Source organism: Odocoileus virginianus, chromosome 28 (genome assembly GCF_023699985.2).
Source record: "Odocoileus virginianus isolate 20LAN1187 ecotype Illinois chromosome 28, Ovbor_1.2, whole genome shotgun sequence".
NCBI classification, from domain to species: Eukaryota; Metazoa; Chordata; class Mammalia; order Artiodactyla; family Cervidae; genus Odocoileus; species Odocoileus virginianus.
This window is the reverse complement of record NC_069701.1, coordinates 33,634,814-33,652,066: the sequence shown is the minus strand read 5'-3', so window position 1 is coordinate 33,652,066 and position 17,253 is coordinate 33,634,814. Positions and strand designations below refer to the sequence as shown.

The window sequence follows — 17,253 nt, the reverse complement described above, 5'->3', positions numbered from 1 at the left end:
AGTCCTCGGCAACATGTACCTCTCAGCCACTTGTCCACTAGTTGGCACTGAGCTTCGATCTGGAGCAAGTGTTCTGGAGCAAGTCCAGTCCCCTTCATCCCAGTGATCAGGAAACTGAACCCTGGTGTGTATGACTCACCTTAAGGCTGCAGGTAAGTTAGTGAAGCACAGGGACCCAGGGCCTCTGGTTCTCAGGCTGGGAGAGTCTGAGAAGGGGGAGATCAGAGAAAGCTCAATTGTGTCCACTGCTGGACAGCTCTCAGAGGTCCGCAGGTGCCAAAGTGGAAGTCTTTTCCCCTTTCCCCTCAAGTCCAGTTCAGCTTTCATCAGCAGACCTACTATCTTATAGCAGCAGGAGAGCAATACTGGGAGCTGGCTCTGCTGGGTTCAGGCACAGTGGGGGCAGCCCCAGCTGGACTGGCCCCAGGAGGCACTTCCAGGTGTTGCTGAACTCACGGCCAGTTCATCAGCCCCAGATCTCCTCCTCTTGGTTCACACAACACAGACCCTTGGCAGACTGGGTAACATGGACCTTCTTTCACAGTGAGGAGCACTTTTCCTGCTCAGCTCTCTGGCAACTTAAGATGCAGTGTCTTACTCTTTTTCAGGGAATCCCTGGCTGTGTGAGGTTGGTAGGGCTAAGACAAGTCTGGATGCAAAGGATGTGTTCCCTCCTGGATGCTCAAAAAAGAGCTTGTATCTCTGAAGTCCTTGAGAAAAGATGCAATCAGTCAGTCCCCTCCCACCTCCCTCTCCACCCGATCCCTCTGGGTCTTCCCAGTGCACCAGGCCTGAGCACTTGTCTCATGCACCCAACCTGGGCTGGTGATCTGTTTCACCCTAGATAATATACATGTTTCGATGCTGTTCTCTTGAAACATCCCACCCTCGCCTTCTCCCAGAGTCCACAAGGCTGTTCTATACATCTGAGTCTCTTTTTCTGTTTTGCATATAGGGTTATCGTTACCATCTTTCTAAATTCCATATATATGTGTTAGTATACTGTAATGGTCTTTATCTTTCTGGCTTACTTCGCTCTGTATAATGGGCTCCAGTTTCATCCATCTCATTAGAGCTAATTCAAATGAATTCTTTTTAATGGCTGAGTAATATTCCATGGTGTATATGTACCACAGCTTCCTCATCCATTCGTCTGCTGATGGGCATCTAGGTTGCGTCCATGTCCTGGCTATTATAAACAGTGCTGCGATGAACATTGAACAACCAGTCATGTTCTTTGGGGACTTCGCTTTATGGATCTGGTTGGGGGAAAAGGACAGACACACAGGGCAAGGCCGGGCATCCCTGTGTCCAAAGTACTTGTGAACAGACTTCCAGCCACCAGACTACAGGGTCAGGTGCTGATGCTGATCTCAGGACACCTTTGGAGAAGCAGTAGAAGAAGGAGATTTTGCCCACAGAGCAGAGTGGTTAGAGGGCCACGAGATTGCACAGGGCAGGATGAGACAAGAGGGATTGTTTGTTTCTTTGCTCTATCTGTTCCCTGGAGTTTCCACCCCTGAGGACAAGCATACAGAGGTGGTCAGTCACTGGTGGTGCCCCTGGGACCTGATGACCCTGGTAATAACTATCTTGTCTACACGGATTCAAGGCCCAGAGCCAACTCAACCCTGTGTCTGCTCCAGGGTTTCTCTTCTGGGGAGGATGAGATGGCTCATTGCTGGTATCTCACTAGTGAAGTATGTGATGACATCAGGGTGGGTGACGTGTGGCTGAGTTCCAAGTGTGGAAGGAAGATTGGAGGTGGAAAAGTAGCCATTTATTAACCTTGGTTACCTTGGGCCTTTGCAGTGGCTATTTCCCCTTCTGTAATGTTCTTCTCCCAGCTCTTTCCATGGCTGGCTCCTTCTCGATATTCAACATCAACTCCAATGTCTTCCCCCTCAGGGAAGCCTTCCCTTGCCACTTCACTGTCCCAAGCACAGGGCCTGATTCATTCAAGGAGACCTTAGATGCTGATTGCATCTCCCTACATGCTTTTCATGAGCACCTTGAGAGCTTGAGATTGTCCCCAATTTACAGATGAGGAAACTGATATGAGAGTGGTTAAGCATCTCCCTGGAAGTCATAGGGCCTGTGAGTTGTAGATCCAAGATTTGAATCCAGGTTTGTCTGACTGCTAATTCCAGCTGTTCCTAGTCCTGGGCTTGGGTGACCAGCCAGTGATGCAGAGAAGACAAGAGGGTAGGGGAGAGAGGGGGAAACTGAGGAAGGATCTCATCTGTTAGGATATTCATTCTTTCAGTGAACACTTCTTCAAAGCGCTCAAAGCCTAACATGGAAAATGCTCCCTGCATAGATGGAGACTGGGGTACAGGAATACCATTCAGACTCTGCCCACAATTCAGACACTGCGCCCAGCGGGAAGATGGCCTGAAGCCCAGTTCATAATCTTTTCCCATGGACCTGTTCCCTGTATGCTTGGAGTGCCAGCTTTTCCTATGTGGACTAGCAAGGGGCTTGTAGTCCAGGAATCCAAACGTCAGAAAAGAAATGTGAGCAGCCTGTAATGGAGACATGCTCCTGGAGTCCTGGGAAGCTGAAGCCTAACGTTGTCTTTGATAGCTTGCGGTGAACAGTGCCACCAGATTCATGGTCTCCGAAGGAGAAGATTTAACTCCAGGACCAAAGACAGTCTCAGTCACTCAGAGCTTTGTGTAAATTTTTATTAAAAGTGGAAGTGACAGAAAAAGCTTCTGACAGACAACATCAGAAGGGGGCAGGAGAGTACCCGCCTCACTAGTTTATTTAGCGGGGCCATATATACTTCTCCTGGTGGCTCACATGGTAAAGAATCCGCCTGCAATGCAGGAGACCTGGGTTTGATCCCTGGGCTGGGAAGATCCCCCGGAGAAGGAAATGGCAACCCACTCCAGTATTCTTGCCTGGGAAATCCCATGGATGGAGGAGTCTGGCAGGCTACAGTCCATGGCGTGACAGCGAGTAGGACATGACTGAGCAGCTTCACTCACTCACTGTATACTTCTCAACTGGTTACTGAGAAGAGATAAAAAGAATACCTCAAGGTTGTAAGAGTTCCACCAGACCCTTTCCCAAGGCATACATCCTGAGTTAAGTTTGGCACAAGATTAACCAGGGAGATAGGCTTCGGGCCTGGTCTCTGGGAGAGATATACTGTTGGTTGTGTAATCAGGGGGACAAGTCTTGAGAAATTGGTTTACAGGCAAGATATGTTACAAATATGATCATTAACACAGAGCTTAAGAAAAGCATTTCCATGAGTAAGACTTTGTGCTCTGTGATCATTAGTTCCAGACCTAAAGAAAGATGAGTTCTCAGGCAAGATACATTGTTAGACAATGTATCTTTAAGGAAAGCATGGGCGTGAATGTTCACCTCCTTCTTAAAGGGCCCTAAGTTTAAATCTCTCACCTTGGGTGAAACGTTTGGAAGGCTTCCTGGTGGAGGTGGCTACTGAGCTGTGTCTCCATGGATAAAAGACATTGCTGAGTGAGTGTGGGCAGAGGGAATGCCTATCAAAGAGGGCAGCACTGGCATCCTACTGAACTCCTGGGATTGTCAGTCGCTTGGGAAGCTTAGCCCTAAGGGATACATTACATCAATCAGTTTGGGCAGTATGGGTGGTACAAAGAATGCACAGTTTAAAAATAGGAACTTGGGACTTCTCTGGTTATCTAGTAGTTAAGACTCTGAACTTTGACAGCTGGAGAAATGGGTTCGATCCTGGTCACAGACTAAGATTCTGCACACCAAGTGGCAGGTCCCCAAAGTGAAATCTTTCTATCACAAGTTGCTGAGACTGGAGGCTTCTCCTGGGGATGCAGACTGTTGGAGGCTTCACCATCTGCAGTGTCCCTGGTTGCTGTGGCAGGGGAAAGGGCATGTGCCAATGTATGTACTGTGACTATGTACATAGACAATAGTATGTATGACTATCGTGAATGAAAAGTGTGGCCTGCCATATCCCTAAACCCAGGATGTTACAGCCATCCAGCTATCACATAGCTGCCTATAAAGGTCAGCCCAGAAGGAATTCAGGATGGCAAAGGATGCCCTCCATCAAGCCCTCAGCTACTGAAACCACCTGCCTCCCCACCAGCTGTGTATCTAGAGGGACCTCAGGATGAGAAGAAAGTGAATACACTCCCTGGACAGCTAAGGTGCATATCAAAGAAATGATTTCAGTGAACCCAGGTTCTTGCATCTTCCCATATATTGAAAAATGCTTCAATTCCCTAATCTGAGATATTTGATCTTCTCTAATGAACAGCAATCTTTTAATGTTCTAACTACCTGGTTTTTGTTGCAAAAACTCCTCTATATCCTGCCTCATCCTTTACCTCTTCAGATAAATCCCTTAGAGCTATCTGAGAGGATGTCCCCCGGCTTGAAGTCCTCAGAAAGTTTGCCAAATAAAACAGAATTGTCAACTTTTAGTTTGTGCCTTCCCCCCGCTCCCCAGTGAACAGTATCAAAGCATTTGCCAGGAGTGAGCTGTGTCACTGCTACCTGCTTTATATAACAAGCTGCAGGGATACAGTGAATTATGAGGGAGTATGGATGTGTAATACAGCCTGAATTTAGGACAAAGACTTGAAAATCTGGACAACAGCACTAATGATACACAGGCCCATGTAGAAGACCACCTCCCAGGCTTGGCAGTCAAGCCTAATTTCAAGAGTGTGGGATTTGTGCTGTGTGTGATGGAGATCTCAGAGATTTTAGACTGTGCAATGGAGGAAAAGAATGAAAAGTGAAGACTAGACAGCAACGAATAGAAGAGATGAAAAATGTTAAGAAGAAGGAAGTACATTAAGAGAACCCGGGAGCTCTAGAAACCAGGTGGGGAAGACTTTGGACACTGAGTGAAGGTCATGACCACTAGCTTCCAACCCTCCATCTGGCTGGGAAGTGGGAATGTGAGCAGATATTTTGGAGGCTTGTTTACACTGGAGAATCAAGGTTTTGGTGGGGGCATAAGGACCAACCTTCAAGTCTCTAAAAGTTTTTCACAAAAAAGGGACTATCTCTCTGGTGAATTTTCAGAGTAGAATGTGGACAAAAGTAAATGGAGGGAAGTCAGATTTAACTTTAACTTGGTAACAACTTCTGTTGTTAACTTACCATTGTTATTCGAACTGTACCAAGTACCTTGGTCCCCCTTATGTTTGTGGACCTTTGTTCAGATTGGTCTGGAGCCTGTTTCAGAAAGCCACATCCTTTGCAGTCTTCTAGGACCTGTTCTTTCAGAGTTCTCCCATTTGTGCCTAACTGAGAGCCTGTCAGGGTTGTCCGGCAGCACTTTACAGTAGTAGATTTTCAAAAGGTGTGAGAGTGCATGAGTTGGTGCTACCTAGAGCTGGTCTGGTGGTTTTTCTAGCACCTCCAGAAACTTTTGTGTTTGCTTCTTGTTAAACTCTTACAACCACCCCATGAGGTTGGTAGAGTTAGTCCCTTGTTACCAAGAAGAAAAGAATTAAGAGGCTGATTAATTTGCCCAAGGTCACATAGCTAATAAAAGTCAAGCTGGGATCTAAATGAAGAATATTGGACTCTCAAGCCCTGAACTGTTTCCACTGCCTTTGACACTGTTTTAACTATTTAGCACCGGGGGCCTCATGAAGGTGAGAGGGTAACAGGCAGGAAGGCCAGAGGTCTCCAAATGGAAGAAATAGGCTGCAAGTGCCAGACATTTTTATCTCTCTTAAAAGGCAGGAGGAAACAAACTAGAGATTTTTTTCCCCTTCTCTATACAAATTTAAAAGGAGGTTTCTCTTAAAATGCTGTGTTGCCATGACACCTGGTTTCACCTGAAGCCTAACTATTCTCAAAACCTTGAGTTAACCAATACATTTTTTTCTTATGAAAATGTTTGTCTTTTTTCTTTCTGATATGCATCTGAATTTTATTTTTATTTTCCATTTATTTTTATTAGTTGGAGGCTAATTACTTTACATCACTACAGTAGTTTTTGTCATACATTGAAATGAATTAGCCATGTATTTACATGTATTCCCCATCCCAGTCCCCCCTCCCACCTCCCTCTCCACCTGATCCCTCTGGGTCTTCCCAGTGCACCAGGCCCGGTGTATAGAACAGACTTGTGGACTCTGGGAGAAGGCGAGGGTGGGATGTTTCAAGAGAACAGCATTGAAACATGTATATTATCTAGGGTGAAACAGATCACCAGCCCAGGTTGGATACATGAAAATGTTTGTCTTAAGCTATGTTAATGTGCCCCAGACTCTGTCTTCAAGTTGGTTCTGCCAAATGGCTCAAACTACTTGACAAACCAGTATGTTATACTCAGATATTGTTCCCCTAATCTATGTAAATGAAACTATTTGTGTGGTAATCTGCCCTTCTACAAGATTCAAGTCAATCCTTTTATGGCCTGGGATAAATTATCTGGTGCCATTCTAAATTTTAAGACATTCCTTTCTTTTCATTAACAGACTGTGTGTATGTTTCATATAACATACAGCTGAAGACCAGCAGGGGGGTACTCTTTCTGCCCCCTTCTGATGCCTATGTCAGAAGCTTTCTCTATCTCCTTTATACTTTAATAAAACTTTATTACACAAAAGCTCTGAGTGATCCAGCCTCGTCTCTGGCCCCAGATTGAATTTGTCTCCTCCAGAGGCCAAGAATCCTGGCGTCTTATCATTCAAGCAACAACCTTTCAAAGGCATCTTCAACTCTAATCCCAACTCCAGAATATCCATAGAAAGAAACCTAAGAAAGTATCTCTTCTGGAGCATACAAGCCAACTTTTTGGATTGTTGAGGCAGGTCAATTCGATAGTGCTTTGGGCTAAGTGAGATGTGCGTGATGGGTGGTTTGCTTTTGGCATATGTTGTGGGAAGTTAGGTGACTGAATGTCTGGTTACTTGACTGTGTGGCTGGAATCATCCTGGGAAAAGAAACTTGATCAGGTCAACATATATTTCCTCACTAAGCAGCAAGCTTAGAAAGGTTTCTAAGACAAGCGCAGATGTTTTTGTCACAAGGGGAGAAATGGGTCCAGTTCCATAAAACCCTCAGAGGCTGAACTGTGCAGGCTGCCGTGGTACGAGCTTCTTGTGCTACCCTAGGAGATGTGGGAAGCTGAGAAAAAGCCAAAAGCCTTTGCAACTCTCTTTGCAGTGTGATTTCAGGCTTGAAGTAGTTGGCAAGGACAGGTTGGCTGGTAAAGGTGAGGAGGGGAGTAATCAGAGCCAGTGCTTTAGCTCCTTGTGGAGCCAGGAAAACAGAAGCCCATTATGTTTCAGAAGTAGCAGTTATTTGCTTGACTCAGTACTAAGCCCCCTGGGTGTCAGGAGTCCCCTGAAATCATCAGATTGTCCCGCAGGAAGCAGAATAATTAATATTTGTTTGCTGCTCACCCAGGCCACTTGCCGGTCCCACTCACACATGCAATCCCCAGGTGGGATTATCATCATGATACCCATTTTCTGGATGAGGAAACTGAGGTTACGGGACATGATCAAGGTCACACAGGCAAAGAGCTGAGGAGGCAAAGTGCAAACCCAAGGCACAAGTCCCCAAATAATGTCTTTCTCCTCGGTACCTGATGTGGGGTGAGGGGGTGGGGCAATGGGGGCGGGACAGGGTCACATGATCAAGTAAAGCCACAGTACCGCTTGCCTTCCCAGGTTGGTTGGTCCAGCCTGGATATATGACCTAAGGTGGACCAATCAGAGCCCTCTGTGATAACTAGATTTTTCAGAACTTCTTTCCTTCTGGGTTAGATACTTTATGGATACAGAACCCTGTGGCAGGCACCTTCAGACTCCCTCACTAGGTGTAGTAGCCTGAGGGAAAAAAGTTTTCAGGCTTAGATTATCAAAAATGAAAGAATGGAAAGAACAAGGGAGAGAAAGAGTGAGTTTGATGGCTTCTGATTTCTTGGATCCAATCACCGATCTTTGGATTTACTCTGATTCCTGCGTCCCAGAGCCCCAGGGTCCATCCAATTTGTCTCCTCCTTCCTTGGAGCCAGTTGGAATTGGACTCCTCTCACTTGTGATTCAGACTTGATTCTAGATCCTGCCTGGTTATGATGCACCTCCCTGGCCCCAAAGATAGGCACCCATTCATATCAGCACCATTGAGATGAAATGCTTTATTCTTTACTGAGAATAGGACTTTGCAGAGCAGCAAACAGTTTTATCAGCACCCTTGAGCCGGAGTGACCTTGGTGTGAGTGAGTGTGTGTTTGGAGTGGGCCTGATTGATTCCTGAAGCAGCCCAGCATTTACACTGCAGGAGCCAGGCCAATCCTGTTGTTTTTCCAATCGAAAACAGAGAAATACAACCTCAGGAAGATATCACCCAGGACCCAGGTCTCTGACCCTTTAATGCCTTCTGGGTTTCCTAGAATGTGGGTAAAGCAGACGTGCTCAGAAGCCTGGTGGAGACAAAAATACACACCAGTCAGCCTGCGCCCTTACCTGTCACTGCCCTCGACATCCAGAGCTGGCAGTTTCTTGCTTTTATTTCCCTCCTTTATTGAGAATCAAGTGGGTCTCTCCACAGCTTTCTGCAGGTGCAGAAATGGGGGCCCATCCCAGAACAAGAGGGCTCAGGTAGACTGGTTTTCTTAAGGAAAGGGGCAGAAGGAGGGGAGAATTGGGGCTTTGGATCAACAAATGCAAACTAATATACAGAGGGTGGATAAACAACAAAGTATTACTGTATAGTACAAGGAGCTATATTCAGTATCCTATGATAAACCACAGTGGATAAGAATATGAAAAAAATGTAAATATATACATGTAACTGAGTGAATTTGCTGCATAGCAAAAACTAACACAACATTGTAAATCAACCATATTTCAATAAAATTTGTGAGAAAAAAAAGAACAAAAATGGCTGGTAATTCCCCTCATTCTCTACGGCTTCATTCCTTCCCACCCCTGCTCTTTGTCTTCTCTGGAGAGATTGCCTGTTCTTCTCCCCCTTCCCCACAACCTGTTCTTTTCTTTTTAAAATGTTTATTTTGTATGGGAGTAGAGTCAATTAACAATACTGTGATTGTTTCAGATGGACAGCAAAGGAACTCAGCCATACACATACAGATGTCCATTCTCCTCCAAATCCCCTCCCATCCAGGCTGCCACATCACACTGGGCAGAGCTGCATAGGTGCTACACAGTAAGTCATTGTTGGTTACCCATTTTAAATAGCAGAGCCCACAACTGGTTCTTTATACCATGCTAAGGCCCTCTAGGAAGCCTCCCTGGCTACTCCAGGCTGGGTTGGAGGACTTTCTATGGTGCTCCCCTGGTGTAGCCCTCACCCACTAATCTGATCCAGCACTCCTTTGCAGATCCCACAAGGGGAGGGTGCATTTACATGGAATCAGTGTAGATTTGCCTGTACCCAAGTGGGCCTCCTAATGCCTCCATGACACTGGGCTTTAGAATTCCTGAAATTCCCTCTCTTCCTCAAAGCCTTCTTTGGCCCATCAGCCTGCTTTGAGCTCCCATAAGGAGCTGACGTGAAGCCTCCACCGTGTGCTGGGGATTTGCAGTCACTGTGCTCCTTTATTCACCTTAGCATCTAACCTCCCCACAGAAGGGTTGGAACCCCAACTCACAGAGGGGGCACTGGGGTTTAACAAGGGGAAGTTGTAGCAAGGACAGGGTAGCTATATAATTTATCATCTAAACCAGGACACTTTTGAGGAGGAAAGGGAGACTAGGGTGTGACAGCACCCTGGGACTGTCCCCAGTCACTCCCCTGCCTTTGTCACATGTCCCGTTTCAGGGATTGCTAGAGCTGACTTTCCTTGTTCATGCATCTGAGGGTTCTGGTTGCACTGAAGGTCTCTGAGGACAGAGGCCCTTAGTGTTCCCCTCTCCTTGTGCCCCTCACTAGGCCGGGATGCCGTGGTGTCTCCACATTTTTATCAGCAGGATGGATGTCCCAGACTGTCCATTATGCTCAAGTGGATGATTTTGTGGGAGGCAGTGGCCCAACCACAGGGGCTCAGCAGCATCTGCAATGGTGTGGCTTGGCCTGAAGAGGGTGCCTTCCTCCCAGCAGCAGCCCAAGGGTTCCTGCAAGTTCCACATCTGAGAACCAGCCCCCAGGATTGGCCCCTCACCTTCTCCATGTAAGCTTGAGCAGGCACAGGGTAGTCAATTCCATTGATGGTGAAGATGAGAGGAGGCAACGTACTGGTGAGATTACATGGAATCTGAATACGTTAGAGGAATAGGGAGGGAGGTTGACCAGCTGATCCTTGGGGTGTGGAGAGCCAGAGAGTGGCCCTGTGGCCTCACCCCTCACCTTGCTACCCTCACTGGGCTTCGGCTGAAGGAACCTGTCGATTTTGGTGACTGCATCACTTGGGCCCATCAGCATCGTCGTCCCAGTGTCCACAAGGGCCTGACATCCGCAGGAACAAGCAACCACCGTCCCGTTAATGGAGATGCTGGGAGACAGTGGGACAAAGTGGGCACCAGGGTCACTATGTAGCCTCCCCTACAGCTGCTGCCTCCCTGAAAGTCTCCTGAACAGTCGGGGCTTCAGCTCTCACCCTGACTCTGATTTCCTTTGCTTTGGTCATGTCACCTTCTTTGACATCCTTGCACTTCTTGATGCACCAAGGTCTTTCATGCCTCAGGGCCTGGGCATGTACCATTGCCCTTCCCGCACGACCACCATACCCTCTGTTGCATTAATTTGTCCTCATCTTCCAGGTTTAGGCTTAACTGTCACTTTGTCAGAGACTCTTCCCACCAGACTAGATCAGGTTCCTGTCTTGCTCACTCTCTGTAGACTCTTCCTTATGTCTAGCAAGTACCAAAGTGGTAATTCACTATGTATGTGACTCGTTTCATGTATGACTGCTTTACTAGATGAGAGGGCAAGTTTGACCCCAGTGCCTCTCAGCACACAGCAGATGCCTGATGTAATTTTTTTTGAATTAATGAATTAAGAAATGAATGAGGAACAGTCAGAAACCTGGGTCTGGTGTTGACCATTAATAGTTCAACCCACACAGAGAAGATGGAGTTTCTCTGGGGAAGCAGACGTTCAGAGAGGGAGTGGGGGAGATACAGGCTCCCCAGGAGATGTTGTCTCCTAGCAACACCTCACCTGGCTCAGACTGAGGCTGTGGCTAGAGGATGCCCAAGCTAGCTCATGGGAAGCAAAAGGGCACATCAGCTTTGTCTGAGGGTATCACACAGAATGCCATTGATTATTGCCCATTGTTTTCAGGCCACACCTGGATCCCAGCTTCCTGATTCTCTGTCACAACCTCTCCCTGTTGAAACCAACCTGTCTCCACTGCTGTGTAGCTTCTTTCTGAGGAGGCCAGGTTTCTGAGTTTGTCTAGGACTTGCCGTGTTTTTCAAGCGGCAGTTCTGTGTGCTAAGAAGTCCCGCCTGCCCGGTAGCCCTGGTCATTTGGACATCTTAACACAACCCTGATCAGACTGGTGAGATTCTCCCTGATCAACTTTTTATCACAGTGTAGGCTCCTAAAGCATGCTCCCCACCTCACAGCGCAGCAAGTGCTCCCCTCCCTCTGCCCCCCAGCTGCACAGGCCTGTCTGGACCCTTTCAGGACCCTGGTCAGAGACCTGGTCAGGAGGCCTGGGGTGATTTTAAAACCATGGATGGTCTCTGTATCTGTGTTTGCTTGTTTGTGGGTGTGTCTATATGTCTCCTTCTGTCTGTGTGTGTGTCTGTTTGTGTGTATCTGTGGGCCTCTGTGTGTTTATATGTGTTTCCATATGTGTTTTTAATGTGTATCTTTTTGGGTGGATCGTATGTCTGTGTGTGACTGTGTGCCTGTGCGTGTACTTCTGTATGTCTGCATGTGTCCGTGTGCATGCGTGGAAGCACCACGTGGGGGTCCTCAGAGGGAGAGGCTTACTGGTGCATGGCGATCTGCCAGAAGCCAGGTTTTGACACTGGTACCCAGTTGAGCTCTCCCTTGCGGTAGGAGTGGTCCACCCCCCCCCCCCAACATCACCATGCTGCCGCTCTCTTTCTGGCTATCGAGAGAAGGAAAGAGGGGAGCACCATGAGGACAGTAACACCAGGAACTATTTGAGGGCTGTGCTTACCCACCCATCAGAGGCACTACTGTGGTCCCCATTTACGGATGCAGAAATTGAGGCTCAGAGGGATTGAGTACCTGACTCAGGCCTGTCACCGTCTAACGAGTGCCATTGAAGAGGCTGGAATCTGAGCAACTTGGCTTTGACCACCGGCCTTCTGAGGAGGGCCTGGCCCCCTCCAGGGACCTGAGTTCTTACAGACACATTCAGAGGAGCCATGCTGGAGGGGTCTAGCACCCCTCCTTGTTTTGCCTGTCATTTTTTCAGAAAAGCCAAGGCCCCAGGGTGGTAAGGACTCGGGTTCAGGGTCAACCAGGTTTGGCTTCACCTGCCTGTGACCTGTGCAGTCCGTGAAGCCTCCCACTCAGCAGGGCCCCACCTCTGCTCTCCCTGCCTTGAAATTCCTAGTATGTTTTGAACAAGGGGTCTCACATGTTTATTTTGCACTGACTCCATGCAAATTCTGTCACCGGTCCTGGGCTCCTGGTGAACTGTTAGTGAGGAAGGAAACATTCTCGCCATCCTTCACCTATCTTCCATATCAAATCCACCAGAAAACCGAGTTACCTGTTTCTCCAACCCATTTCCTGACACTTTCTATTGCTCTTCTTTTTCCCTGAGCCCTTCTGGACCAAATTGCTCCCTTTGAGCCCACTGTGAGGATAATTGTGCTCCAAAAAACTTTTATTGACAAAAACAAGTGATGGGGCCAGGCAGGTCCCTGGGGCAGCATTTCTCCTTGGATAGACTATCTCTCAGGAATATTCTGGATCAGGTTGTCTATAACTTTTCATGCAACTGAAAGAATCTTATAGTTAACTTGGAGACATAGCTTGTCCAGCTCAGATTTACGTGGTCAAGTAGAAGGCAAAGACAGGCTCAGAAGTGACTCCTTGTTTCTTCAGGTTGTCTAAGATGGGGATGGTTCCTTTAGCTAACTTAGGGAAGCCCAAGCCCAGCATGCCATCAACAGGTTTGGATACCATGAATCTTTCGTACTCCTTGGCCAGGCCAAATGTCTGGTTCACAGTGACAAGGTTCCTGATCTGTGGGAGAAGAGAGTGTTCTTATGTAAAGGCTTGGAAAGTGGGACTGGGAGGAGATGCCATTAGCACTGCAGAGAAGAATTGAGGCCTGACTATGTCCTGCATTGACTTCAGACTGTTAGACCAAGCTGGGACAGAAATTTGGGTTCCACTGGTGTGGGGATGTGGATTTTAACCAACACTAACTACTCCTGCAAACACCATCTGCATGAGTCAAATTGGTCTCATGCCTTCTGTACAGATGGTGCAACCAAAGACTCAGGACTGGACCCAATGGTTCCCACCTGAGGACAAAATGTATAGAGACAAGGGTAGCCTTCTCTTTGGCATCACTATGATCTGATGACAGAAATGGACCTAATTCATTCATTGTAATGTATTGAGGGTTCTGCATCTGCCCAGGAAGACAGAAGCCCATTATACAATGCACTTGTATACAGGCATCATTCTTATGAAAACTCTGCCTGGGAAACATGCTTTTGGAGAACTTTGGGCCTGTGTGTGTCTTATGAAAACTCTGCCTGGGAAATATGCTTTTGGAGAACTTTGGGCCTCTGTGTGTGTGTGTGTGTGTGTGTGTGTGTGAGTGTGTGTGTGAGGGAGAGAGATAAAGAGTGAATGAGTGAGAGATAGAGAAAATAGTCAGGTACTTTGGGAGAGACAGGCCATAGTTTTTACTAGACTCTCAATGGTCTCCCAGACTGAGAACCCATTTATCAGGCCCCACCCACATATGTGGCTCCCTATTTCCCTGGGTGGATAACTAAAGCCCTGAACTGCCCCCAGTGGCCCCAGATCAGTTTTATCCTCTCCTGAAACACTCCACACCTGCTTGACTGGCCTGTTTGGCCAGCCCAGCCCCATTGCTTTACCAGATGAGTGACTTTGGCAGGTCCTTGCTCTCTGCACGTCAGTTCTCTTACCTGCCTGTATGATGGAGCTAATCACAGTATCTGCTATGTGGGATTGTTGTAGGATTAAACAAGTTATTACCATGAATATGCCCGGCGTAGTCTGAGAATAAATGTGGGTGCTTTTCCCCTTCTCTCCCTGCTTCCAGCAACATGAACCTTGAGCTGCTCATGGGCAAAGGAGCTGCAGGTCCACAGCCTAAGCCCCTCTCTGGGTTGGCCTTTCTGGGAGGCTGTGTGTCAGCAGAGGTGCTTTTTCTCCAGGGACAGTTCTGAGGGGCGGACAGCCAGTCACTTAGGGGCTTTCAGAAGGAAGGGCTTTGCCCTCTGGTCCTGTGCTATTTTGTGAGCAGTAGTCACTCTAAAAGCCTGCCCTGACTCAACTCCTTGTTTCCAGCTTACCCGAATGGTGTCATAGCCAAGAACTCCCTTCATCCACGCAAGGCCGTAGGAGAGGCTGATAGACTGGTTCGAGGGGAGGAAGGTATTGGATGCCTCAGGGTTGAAGCGAATCATTGCAGCTGGGGACAAAAGAGATGAGCGTGTCAGGTGCCAAGGATGGAGAAGGAGGTGGGATGGGGAGTCCGGGATGGTCGGGGCTGGGGTGGTACTTACAGCAGCTTGGACTGTGACAGTAGACTGAGGCGACCCATGTGACAGATGAGCCGGTGTCAAAGATGACCCGGAACTCTTGAGGAGGTGTTCCAATGGTGATGTTTCCAGTGTAGAAGAACTGTAGGGGCCAGAGGTTGGTGGTTAGGGCAGACCTGACTGCCTGGTCACCTCTGATTCCTGGAGTACTGCCTCCTGCTGGGTTTCCCATGTCTCGTAAAATCACTTTCCAACCCTCCACCCCCCTCCACCTGTCCCCTATCTCACAGCCTCTGCTCAGACTGGTGCATTCATTTGAGAAACACTCCAGTCTCCTCTTCGTGTCCAGCATGAACACAGCCTTGTCCAGGCGGCCCTCCTGGAGGTCACCCTGGGCCACTTTCTCTAAATTGAGACCATGTCCTGTCAATACCGTGCAGGTGGCCCTTTCATTTGACATCTATTTACTCTTTGCTTGTGTCTCAGGGTGGCCTTTGGCCTGCATATTCTGGAAGAAGACAGGAGACGTTTTTCAAATCAATAGCTATAGCATTAGACTTTTATATGACACATGATATGTGTGTGCTAAGGTGCTTCAGTCAGGTCTGACTCCTTGCAGCCCTATGGACCATAGCCTGTCAGGCTTCTCTGTCCAAGAAATTCTTCAGCAAAGAATACTGGAGTGGGTTGCCATGCCCAAGACCCAAGGGATCTTCCCAACCCAGGGATCAAACCCGCATCTCTTATGTCTCCACTAGCACCATGGTTTAGTGTGTGTTTTTTTTTAATTGGTATCATTCTTGGATCTGCAAAGGCTGAACTTCCTCTGCCTGGGGTTTCATAGTTGATTTGCAGTTAGCTTTGCTTTTGATCAGACTTGACTCCCGCTTCATTTGTAACTCAATGAATCACTTGGTTCAGAAATAGCAGTCTCCTTGAAACTAATGCCACAACTTTGACACAGAAATGGATGTTTGCCTCCACCTGGTCATTGTTTGACCCAGTAAACACAGACCAAGATTTGAGGATGAGAGTGTCTTCTTCTCTGGGAATGGGGTCCATGTTCCCCACTGTCTCTGCCTCCTGCAGGAGCCCCAGCCCCAACATCCCACCTGAAAAGTCCAGATGAACCTCAGTGCTAGGCCAGAGCACCAGGGGGAGCTGTGGAGCACCATCCTCCCCAAATACATCCTGCATGGTTTTCAAGGGGTGAGAAGTGAATTTTGGGTCATTGGCGGAATTCTGGGACAGTCTGTAAGCGTGTTTATCCAGGAAATTTTTCAACACGTTTTTTTTCTTGGAGAGTGTCTTGCATGGTCTTCATCTTTGTCAGCGGGATTCTTTCACCAGGCATGGGATAAGGAAACCAAGAAGGGGCAGCAGTCAGTGGTCTGTGTGATACTATGACTGTCATACATGGCGTTGTAATGGCAGTGTGTTTTCCATTTTTATGAACAATTGAAGCTTCAGTTTCCTCAGTGGTAGAAGGCAGAATGTAATAATCTCTACCCCACCTATATAGAATGTTTGGATATTAAGTGAAATGAGGGATGTAATATACTTGATATATATGAAGTCTCAACAGTGACTTACCATAGCTGTAGCTATCCTACTGTATCTTTCTCAAAGAAACACAGGGAATAAGGTAGAAGTGGGTTTCTCATCCTCTTTTTTACAAGGGAGGAATTTGAAATGCAGGGAGTGACTTGGCTGTGGTCACACTGCTATTTAGAGGTATAACAGCTTAGAAGTAGTACTTCTGATTTTTCTCTGGGGGCTCAAGCAGAAGAGAGGAGTAAGAGAGGAAGCCAGGAGATGGGAAATAAATTAGGGAAATTAAGAAGCTAGAGAAGTAAGGAAGACTCAGAATAGAAAAAAGAAATCAGAGCATTCTCCATGCACAGAGACATCCAGAGAGATGGAGAGATAGAGAAATAGACACAGAGATGATGACACAGACACGTATACCCAGAAATGGAGAGACAGCAGAGAGAAGACCTAGAAACAAATGCAAGAGAAATGCTATTCCACAGGACCACACCTACAGTTGCACAGGTTGTGCACTGAGCAATTCCAAGGGGTGCCATTTCCACATGTGTCATGCTGTGACTGTACCCCCAGAGTTGTGCAGTTCTGCAAGCCTACCCCAAGAACCTTGGACCCCGGCTGCCAATGGCAAGGTTCTTATCAATAAGTGAAATTTGAACTGCAAGATTGTCAGGGAATGATCACATTCTCTTCAAACCCTGATGGGTAAAAGAAAAAGTGAATGAGGAAAAAATCCCAGAGAAAGAGATGATGCCACTTATAGTCCCCGTACTTACATGACTATGCACTCTGAGAAGGTCACCAGCCCAAGGAGCCCAAGCCACTTCATGCTTCTTTCAAGGGTCCAAAGTGCTCAGGAATAATTGAGTCCTTAGCATGCAGAGATTGCCAGGAGGTCCTAGTTATATATGCTCTGACCTGCTCGAATTGTCCCCTCTAGGCCACTAGTGGGTCTGATAAGAAATACCATTTGCTCCATAAAATCTTTACCTCCATCAGTGTCCAAGGGGAGTTGATTTGGAAAATTCTCAGAATACAGAGTTTCTACTGTAATCTTTTCCTTGTGGCTTGGCTG

At 47.4% G+C, this 17,253-nt stretch overlaps 1 pseudogene; it reads right to left on the bottom strand.

Annotated features, from left to right (window-relative positions):
- Positions 1–8,260: 8,260 nt before the first annotated feature.
- On the bottom strand, positions 8,261–17,007 carry LOC139031849 (pregnancy-associated glycoprotein 2-like; annotated as a pseudogene).
- Positions 17,008–17,253: the final 246 nt, after the last annotated feature.